Source organism: Ictidomys tridecemlineatus, chromosome Y, assembly GCF_052094955.1.
Source record: "Ictidomys tridecemlineatus isolate mIctTri1 chromosome Y, mIctTri1.hap1, whole genome shotgun sequence".
Lineage (NCBI taxonomy): Eukaryota > Metazoa > Chordata > Mammalia > Rodentia > Sciuridae > Ictidomys > Ictidomys tridecemlineatus.
In genome coordinates this window covers 1-7,500 of record NC_135494.1, presented here as the reverse complement: position 1 = coordinate 7,500, position 7,500 = coordinate 1, and the positions used below count along the sequence as shown (strand labels likewise).

At 31.6% G+C, this 7,500-nt stretch overlaps 1 long non-coding RNA gene across 3 annotated transcripts in view; it reads right to left on the bottom strand.

The window, feature by feature from the left end:
- The window catches only part of LOC120890926 (uncharacterized), a 106,507-nt gene extending 99,074 nt beyond the window's left edge, over positions 1-7,433 (bottom strand). The window contains exons 1-2 of one of the 3 annotated variants that reach the window (XR_013431986.1): positions 7,193-7,433; positions 6,619-6,742 (exon numbers count right to left, since the gene is read on the bottom strand). This is a non-coding gene — a long non-coding RNA (uncharacterized LOC120890926). The remainder of the gene's footprint in view (positions 1-6,618; positions 6,743-7,192) is intronic. The other 2 variants (XR_013431985.1, XR_013431987.1) reach the window with 2 other exon arrangements.
- Positions 7,434-7,500: the final 67 nt, after the last annotated feature.

Genomic DNA, 7,500 nt, shown 5'->3' with positions numbered 1-7,500 from the left:
ACTTTTAGAGGACCTAATATGGATAAAATATTAATATTAAATGCCACAGTCTAGCTATTATATTAGTTTTAAGAGATATAGTTTGGGTATCATATTACCTATAAGGGCCACAGGGCTAATATTTTATCAGTTTTAGATGCTATTATGGGTATCATATAAATATTAAGGCCAAAGAGCAACTATTATATCAAGTTAAGATGCTATAATAAGGATCACTATTGATATTAAAGGATACAGAGCAGCTATTATATTAATTTTAGATGCAATAATATGTGTTACATTAGCTTTAAGGACCACAGGGAAGATATTATATTAGCTTGAAATGCTATAGCATGGATAGTACTTTAGTATAAAAGGCTATAGGGAGGCTATAATGTTAGTTTTGGATGTTATGGAATGAATATTATATTAACATTAAATGTCACAGGGAAACTATTATATATCAGTTTTAGATGTTACACTCTTAATATCATATTAGTATTAAAGGCATCAGGGCAACTATTGTATTTGTTTTAGATCTATGTCATGTACGTTATTGTTTCAGTCATCTTTTTCGCTGCTTTGACCAAAGGACCTGACAAGAACAATTTTAAAGAAGGAAAAGTTTATTTAGGGCCTCACAGTTTCAGAGATCTCAGCCAATAGGTGGCCAACTCTATTCCTTGGGGCTTAAGGTGGGGCAGAAGAGTGTGGTGAAGAAAAGTGGTGATCAGAAAGCAGAGAACCTTGGGCTGGGGATGTGGCTCAAGCGGTAGCGCGCTCGCCTGGCATGCGTGCAGCCCGGGTTCGATCCTCAGCACCACATACCAACAAAGATGTTGTGTCTGCCGAGAACTAAAAAATAAATATTAAAAAAATTCTCTCTCTCTCTCTCTCCCCCTCTCTCTCACTCTTTAAAAAAAAAAAAAGAAAGCAGATAACCTAAGCTCAGCTCACCAAATATGTACCCCAAAGGCACAGCCACAATGACCCAACTCCTCCAGCTACACACAATCAGCCTGCAGTTTCCACTCAGTTAATTCCTGTCAGGGGATTACTAATTTGGGTTAAGGTTCTCATAACCCATCATTTCACCTTTAAACTTCCTTACATTGTCTCACACATGAGCATATCCAAACCAATTATTTGGTATTAAGGCCACAGTGCATCTATTATTTTAAATGCTGCAGTATGGATATTATATTAATATTAAAGGCCACAGGGCTGCTATTATATTATATTAGCTCTGAATACTATAGGATGGATATCATATAAATATCAAAGGCCACAGGGAAACTATTGCATCAGTTTCAGATGTTCCAATATGAATATCATATTAGAATTAAACACTCCAGGTCAATAATTATGTACTATTAGATACTCAAGTATGAATATCATGTTAGCATTAAAGTCAACATGGCAGTTTATTGGTTTTAATACTATACTATAAATATCATATTAGTTTAATGGCCACAAAGCTGATATTATATTAGTTTCAGGTGATAGAATATTGTATTAATACTATAGGACCTATTTACCAGTTTTACATAGAGCACCTATTTATCAGTTTCAGATTTATAATATAGATATTAAATGAATAATTAAATTTCATAAAAAACTTATTAAATTGGCTTCACAGGTTATAGGAATGATGTAACTTTAAAATTAAAGGCCACAGGACATCTATTACATCAGTTTTGGAGGCTATGATATTAGTATCAAAAGCTACAGGGGAGCTATTAGTTTAACATGCTTTAGCATGGATGTCACTTAGTATGAAATTCTATTGTACAGCTACTTACTTGTTTTAGATATTATAGTTTGCATCTATTAGTAATAAAGACCTCCAATATCAGTTTTTTAGCTATAATATGGAAATCATATTAATACTGAAGGCCACAGAACAGTTATTTAATCAGTTTTCCATGCTATAGTATGAATAACAAACCAGTAATAAAGGGCACAAGACATCTATTAATTTTAGAGGTCACAGTATGAATATTATGATATTAAAGTCTAGAGGGCAGCTATCATATTATATCATATCATAATATATCATATCATATATTAGTTTTGGATGCTATACTATCAATATTAAAGGACACAAGGAAGTTATTACATTAGTTTTTCATAGTATATTATATTAGCAGTAAAGGCCATAGAACAGTTATTAATTTAGTTTTAAAGAGCACAATATGTTTACCATATTACATATCATATTAAAGGGCCCAGGCAGCTACTATATTAATTTTAGGAGCTACAATACGGATAGCATATTAGTATTAAAGTCCACAAGGTATCTATTATACTAGTTTTAAATCCAACATTAAGAATATAATATTTGTCCTAGGGACACAGGACATATGTACTATTAATTGAAGATGCTATATTATGGATATAATATTAATATTTAAAGCTAGAAATCATCTATTATGTAATATATGCTATTATATGGATATCATAGTAAGATTAAAGGACACAAATCATCTATTATATTAGCTTGAGTTGCAGTAGCATGGATGTCATATTGGTATTTAAAGCCACAGTGCCACTATTTTATTGGTATTGGATATACTGTAGCACAGATATCATATTAATATAAAAGCCACTGGGAAGCTATTATATTAATTTTGATGCTATACTATAAAATTGTAATAGTTTTAAAGTTACAGGGCAGCTACTCTATTAGTTTTAGATCATAAATTAGCTATTATTTCAGTTTCAGAGGCTACAGTACAAATATCATGTTAGTATTAATATAATATCTAACCTGTTCAGGTTAGATATTATATTGGCATATAAATGTCATAGGGAAGCTACTAAATTAGTTCAATATGCTATAATATTGACATTGCATTGATATGGAAGACCACAATTCAGCTATTGTATCAGCTTTAAATACTGTAGTATGAATACCTACTAGCATTAAAGGCCACAGGGCACTATTATTCTAGTTTTAGAAGCTTTGGTGTGGATATTATATGGCTATTATAGATTACAGGCAGCCATTTCTTCAGATTTAGATCAACAGTATAGATATTTTATTAATATTAAAGTTTTATTTTTATATTACTATGAAATTCTACAAGGCTGCTATATTATCAGTTTTTGGTGCTATAGTATGCATGCACTATCAGTATTAAAACATCACTTGACAACTATTACATTAATTTCAGAGGCCACGGTTTTTATCTCAATATTAAAGGCTACCAGGTAGCTATTGTATTAGTTTTAGATGCTACAGTATGGATATTATGTTAATATTACAAGTCACAGAGCAGCTATTATATTAGTTTTTGAAAGGTATAGTATGGACATCTTTAATATTAAACACAACAGGCACCTATTAGTCTTAGGTACTCTAGCATGGATATCATTAGTATTAAAGACCACAGGGAAGCTATTATAATATTTTCTAGGTACCATAGTGCATATCATATTACTCTTGAAGGCCAAAAGGAAGCTATTTTATTCATTTTAGAGTCTACAGTATGGATATGATATTAAAATAAAAGGCTACATGGAGACTATAATGATGCTACATATGGATAAAATTAGTATCAAAAGGCTACAGGACAGCTATTCTGTTAGTTTCAGAGGCCAAAGTATTGATGTTATATTAAAGTCAAAGGCTACAGGGCAGCTATTATATTACTGTTAATGCTATAGTATGGATATCATATGACATTTATAGACCACAGGGCATCTATTTTATTAGTTTTAGATGCTATAATAATGGATATTAGTAGTAAAGACCAAAATTCAGATATTATATTTGATTTATGTGCTATAGTATGGAAATTATATAAGTATTAAAGACCACAGGGCAGCTGCCATAGTACTTTAGGATGCTATAGTATGCATATTACATTAATATCAGAAAGCAAATTCAGCTACTGTTACTTTTAGATTGCATATTATAGACATCATATGATCATGAAAAGACACAAAACAGCTCTTATATTAAGTTTATGTGCTTCTCTGTGAAGATTTTATTATTACTGCAATTCACTGGGCAGATAGTATATTAGTCTTAGATGCTATAATCTGGATATTACATTATAATATCAATAGTATGGGTAAATATTAAAGGTCACAGGGAAGATATTATCTTAGCATTAGATGCTACAATATGGATATCATGTTAGTATGAAGTCCACATGACAGCTAATATATTAATATAAAATACTATAGAATGGACATAACATCAGTATTAAAGGCTACAGTAGAGCTATCATATTTATTTTACATGATGTATTAGGATATTATATTAGTATTAAATTCCACAGGGAATCTATTACATTAGTTTGTCATACCACATTGATGTTACATGTCACTTTCCTGCTACAATATTAGCTTTAGATTCTAGAATAAGGATATTACATTAGTATTAATTGCCACAGGGAAGCTATTTTATCAGTTTTATAATAGTTGGATATCATGTAAATATTTAAAGTCACAAGGCAGCATTTATAATCACTTACATTTTATAGTATTGATTTTATAGTAGTATTAAAGTCCACAAGGCAGTTATTATATCACTTTTTGATGTAATAGTATGGGTAAATATTAATATTAAAGACCAAAGGATTAGGGTTAGTGCCCATGGATTTAATCCCCAGTACCCTCCCCCCAAAAAGATTAAACTATTCTAAAGTAAAACCTTAGGACATGGTTATATTTTCTCAAACACCTACTTATTTAATTATTCATATAGTTAATTACTAGTAACTGACACTCTTAGCTGTATTTTATTATGAACATTTCTAACACAAAAATCAAATAGTTCAAACTAATATAAAATTCAAAGTATGTGGGCTGGGGTTGTAGCTCAGTGGTAAAGCACTCACCTAGCATGTGTGAGGTGCTAGGTTTGAGGCTCAGCACCACATAAAAATAAATAAATGAAAATAAAGGCATTATGTCCAGCTACAACTAAAAAAAACTTTTAAAAAATTCAAAGTATGTGCCTCTTTTACATATTTCATGTTGAAGTAATAACATATGTTAACTTATTATATTTTTTATGCTGTCACTAGGTTCTAGGTTTTCCTTCTTAAAATGTGATCACTACAGGGGGAAAAAATGACATTTTAGAGATTTTATTTCAACCCATGGTTTAACTTTCTCTAAAGAGTGACTTTATTTAAAAAAAAAAAAAAGTCCTAATACAAATTGACTCACTGTGACTGAATGACTTGTCCCAAAGAATCCTTGTCTCTATTTTATTTCTATGCATACCTTTTAGCAGAAATATAATCAAATATTTGTCACTGGGACAAAGAGTCAAAGAAATAGTCATCTCCTCCAAGACCTCTGCAGGAAGTGGTGAGCCAAGAGAAGCAGAGGTTTCAACTCAGTCCAGGAGTGATAATAGATGCTGCTGTGTTGTGGGAAAGTCTACCTTTTAGAAATCACAAGGAGCTATGGATGCCCAGACTCTTGCATGAGTCTCAATCTAGTTGAAATTCTAAGTAATTTTATTGTCACTAGCTCATCATGAAGCTCATGACAACTAAAGGATCTATGGGGCTAGGGATGTAGCTCAGTGGTAGAAGGATTTCCTAGCATGCAGGAGTCCCTAGGACCAACCCCCAGAACCACAAAAGGGAAAAAAAAGAATTTATGTCTTATTTGTTTAATCAAATAGAAAATGAATAATCATTCCTCTTAAGAAAACATGTTGGACCTAAAACACTTGAGACTCTCAGAATCAAAATACTCTCCTTATAGTGTATTGCATAGCTAGACCATCATGAACAGTGGTGTCACATCATAAAGCATGTTCACATTAAGCTTACCATCAAAACTAAAAAAAAAAGGCTTTATTGACTGTTGATAAGAAAACTGAACATAATCTAGCTTAGAAAATTATTAACACAACATTAGGATAACATTAGGATAAAATGTAATCATGGCATTTCCCACATGAAATAACTCTAACTACTAATAAATACATAATTTCAAAAGAAAGTCAAATTTCTGAAATCAAAAGCAAATTGATACATTTTTAAATAATATTTTGAACAAAGGCAAAACACTTAAAGAGTTCTCCCATAAGAATTTCTGAAAACATAAAGTATCATGCTCATTAGAAGGCCCATCCCTTTGTATGCAAGGAATAAGAAAACTTTCTGATGAATGTAGAACTTTAATAGGACATATGGACATGCTTTCTAAATTTTAAAGAAAAAGAAAAATATCTTTTTTTAAAAAAAAGCTTATTTTTATTAAATATATCTGAATTACAAAAAAAATCTACTGACTTGTCTTTTACATTTTGAAATGATTTGCATCTCAGGAAATTTCATCTATATTAGTTTTAAATATCATGAAATATCAATACTTGACATTAAAAATATCATCATCCCTCTTCTCTTTCAAAAATGATTTGAAATTTTCTTAGAATAATTTCATATGAATTTGGAAGAGGCACTGTGGCATATATATGTATGTGGAAATACATGATCTTTTAAAAAAATCTTTATTTTTAGTTGTAGTTGAACACAATACCTTTGTTTTATTTACTTATTTTTATGTGGTGCCAAGGATCGAACCCAGGTCTTCCCATGTGGTAGGTGAGTGCTCTACTACTGAGCCACAACCCCAGCCCCAATACATGATCTTTTTAAAGCATACCTCTCATGCTTCAGTCCTGTCAAAGACATCTTCTGTGTGTGTGGTGCTGGGAGGGACTCCATGGCCTCTCACATGCCAGGCAAGTGCTCTGCCACTGAGCTGCACATCCAGTCTCCAAAGATACCTTAATAAGTGGAAATTAATTAAAATTATTTGATTATGAGCACTTCCAAACAAGACAATTCTCTCAAACAAAACAATTCTCTCAATCAAAAACAAAGTAAGCTAAAAGTAATTTTTAAAATATTCCTTATAAAAAATAAAAGTTCACAGAATTAAAATTCTATAAAGGGCTAGAGTTGTGGTGCAAAGGCAGAGCGTTTGCCTGGCAGGTGTTAGGCCCTGGGTTCAATCCTCAGCACCACATATAAATAAACACAATAAATAAATAAAATAAAAAGATCCACTGACAACTAAAAAAATATTTTTAAAATTCTGTAGAAAACTGAAAGAATATTAATCAAAAATTGAATTGGTAAAACCTACTGCACAGAACTGGAGACCTGGAGGCCATGGGGAATTACATTACAAAATAACTCTAAAATAAGACAATGAATCAATTAGCATACAAAACCTTGGATTGCTACTTAGAGTTCTCCCACTCGAAGGGATCCTGGGATCATCAGGGCTCAAGGCTGGCTGTCATCTGCCCTCTAACAAATTCTGATTTTGTTTCAAATGTTCATGATCTATAGAGAAAATAAAAAGAGAGAAAGGTGACTTTTCTAAAGTTATTTTATGGTATATTGAATTCTGATATAGTTAAAATAATTCATCCAATGCAGGATGTCAGTGTTTATACAACAGATGTTATTTGTGCACCATTACAAATATACTGCCAATTAGCACAGCAGCCAGGGAGCTGCTCATCCTAGACTAGCA